Here is a 3,145-nt window from a genome sequence, read left to right as displayed (position 1 = left end):
GACATTTATGCATGGTTGATATATTACAAGTGTGACATAAAGGTCCCAGCACGTGTAGTTTCTAATTAGCATGGCCATTTTTAATCTTTTGTTTCATTTCATATAGTTGAAGATTTGATAATTCAAAATCCAAATCACAACAAGTTTTTTCAATATTTTTTTGCATCGTGACAATTTTTTTCATTGGACTTTGAACATAATGGAAGTTCATAATTAATACTCCAAAATAGATTTGTTTTCCCAAATCTTTCAAATCAAACGTACCCACCATTAAGTGGTCTCGCCTAGCCTTCAACATTGCTTTAACCACATGCCCATTTTCCTAATGTCTAACTAATTACATTGATATTGCTTTCTTATAGGGACTTCATGCATAATGTTTAATAAGGTTTATTAATTGAACTATTACTCATGGTTCTACGCCATGTTTTTTAAAGGAGTGAATTAACAGAATTATTATTTACTGAAATGTAATATTGTCAATCAGCGGCTAAGATATAATAATAGGTCTTACCTACGTAGAGAAAATTAGGTAGGGTTTCACATGTGTTTCCCATTTGTTGATTCACGTTGTGGTTTTTTTCAATGTCATGATAATAAGTATGAATAATTGACTTGTGAATTTATGATGCTTGTAGGGAGTAACGAACAATGTTTTTTTTGCTATGGCACATAACAAATAGGTATATCTACCATGCACCTTAAATTATTTAGGTACAACAAGATAGACGTGATTGCTTGCTATGGATGCATTTGTCAACATTTCACTTACTATATTTATTAACAGGTACAAAATTGTGAAGGGCTTAGGGTCCGCACTTCGTTATCTCCATCACGAGTGCAATCCATGCATTTTGCGTCGAGATATCAAGCCAGACAACATACTCCTGGATAATGATTTCAATGCCAAGCTTGCTGACTTCGGGCTATCGATGGTTACCAGCAAAAAGGGAGCAAAAGTACTCACATTCCCCGAGGGACCGATATGATACATGAATCCACAGCTCATGAAAAGAGAACTTTTAGAGCTTAACCATAAGTCGGACGTGTACATGTTTGGAGTCGTCCTACTAGAGGTTGCATGTAAGGGGAAATCAAGGGAGAATGTCTGGCAGATGCGTGGTGGTAGTGCGCAGCAGGTTCAAGTGGATGGTATAGCTGACGACAGGTTACTTGCCTTCGACTCTAGGGAGATGGAGCGTGTGGTTGTCCTTGGCCTCCAGTGCTCTCACCCAGTAGAGGCACACCGACCTTCCATGGAAGATGCAATGAAATTCCTCGAGGACGGCATAGAGTTGCCTGCCACAACGGGAGAGGGCCGCAACAATGTGTCTTGCACTGTAAACGAGGAGGCACCTATGATGCCACATGGTGTTGTATCTTCTTGTCAGATATCCTGAGCTGCAGGATTAGACATGGGTCGTAACTTGATTGTGCATCATCAAGCGTGGATGCTCCAACATATATATCCTTATGCTGATATGCATATGCATCTCATATGGTTTATAGATTTATGTTTGGTTTTTAAGTTTATTACCACTGTAATTTGGGCATTCATCGGCATGATGTTTGCCATATATAGTCTTTCAGGGTCTTTATGCCATCATGCATATTTACCCTCCACTAATAGTGGTTATTCGTGTAAAAGAAACTTCCAACAAGGCTTTATTTATGTATTTAGTTTTATCAGTTCAAGAGCATTATTTCTCACGAAATACCTTGTCTTCCTCATTTTGTTTTTGTATCTGATCCTCAAAAAACAAACTAATCGTATCTAACTCACATTAATAACAATCTCCAAACATTAGACCAATGGTAGTGCATATACCAAGTTCTTTAGATTCTCACATTCATGTGATCTAAACATCCCGGAAAATACATCCATTGATAAATTATTCATCCACGAGTCCCAAATAGTTCAAGTAGCCGGATACCATAGTACTTGTTAGTAATCTTGCTCGTGAGTTGGTAAATCAGTCAGGCTACCCAGGTATGAAGCCCTTCCGCCATGCCAACCGCGCATGGACGCCATGTGCACATCCTCTCCCGGTCGTCCGAAGTTGTAGCCGACGGCGATGCACTCCAGGACCAGGCAGCCGTGCGAGCGCATCGAGGGAAGGGAAGGCGCCACCGCTGAGACTACCCACAGTGGGAGTAACATAGGTAGTAACATCACACATATCTAGATAAAATAGATGATGTGACAAGCAATAAATGAAGAAAGAGAGGGAAGTGGTAACATAGCTAGTTAGACTACCCAGAGTGGGAGTAATATAGGTTGTAACATCACACATATCTAGATAAAATATATGATGTGGCAAGCAATAAATGAAGAAAGAGAGGCATGTGATAACATAGCTAGCTACTCGTAGTATGAGTAACATCACACATATCACGACAAGATGAGTCTATAGCCTAATAAATAAAGTGTTGCATGTTACGACACCTATGTTACTCCCCACTATAGAGGTAGTAACATAGAGTAGTAACATAGGCATGTTACTACCCTATGTTAGTATCCATTATGGCTAGTCTTACTAGTAGTATGAGTAACATCACACATATCAAGGCAAGATGACTCTATAGCCTAATAAATAAAGTGTTGCATGTTAACACACATATATTACTCCCCACTGTAGAGGTTGTAACATAGACTAGTAACATATGCATGTTACTAATCTCTGTTACTAACCATTGAGAAATTTCATCGTTTTAGGGTTCGCTGCTCGGTTTGGAACTTTTAAAGCACCAGAAGGGTTATTTAGGCTAGGTCGGGCCACGAGTTTAAATAGGGCTGAAATTCTTTTGACCAGCCTCGACCGTCTCCGACAGTCACCCGCAGACACTCCCGATGAAGTCTGACCCTGACCCCTGCGTCGACATGACCAGCATGGTGATGGATAGGTAAAGGAAAGCATAGGAATCAGACTACTGATTCCTAGCCTCCCATCAGACCAGCGTGCAGCCGTTGGATCACAACCTGGTGGACCGTTGGATAGTACTGAGTTATTTGGAAGCAAGTTTGTTGAGATATGGAAGCACGTTATATGGGGAAACAGATACCAGATATTTAGGAAATTAACCGAGGTGTTTCAGGAAACTAATTAGGTGGGAATTAATGTAGCGTAGAGACTTTCCAAAAGCA

The 3,145-nt window shown here is 40.1% G+C and overlaps 1 pseudogene; it reads left to right on the top strand.

Moving 5' to 3' along the window:
- The first annotated feature begins 41 nt into the window (after positions 1–41).
- Positions 42–1,687, top strand: LOC119343481 (annotated as a pseudogene).
- Positions 1,688–3,145: the final 1,458 nt, after the last annotated feature.

Source organism: Triticum dicoccoides, unplaced genomic scaffold (genome assembly GCF_002162155.2).
Source record: "Triticum dicoccoides isolate Atlit2015 ecotype Zavitan unplaced genomic scaffold, WEW_v2.0 scaffold129331, whole genome shotgun sequence".
NCBI classification, from domain to species: Eukaryota; Viridiplantae; Streptophyta; class Magnoliopsida; order Poales; family Poaceae; genus Triticum; species Triticum dicoccoides.
Note: the sequence above shows the minus strand (reverse complement) of the source record. Positions and strands in the feature narration are given on the sequence as shown.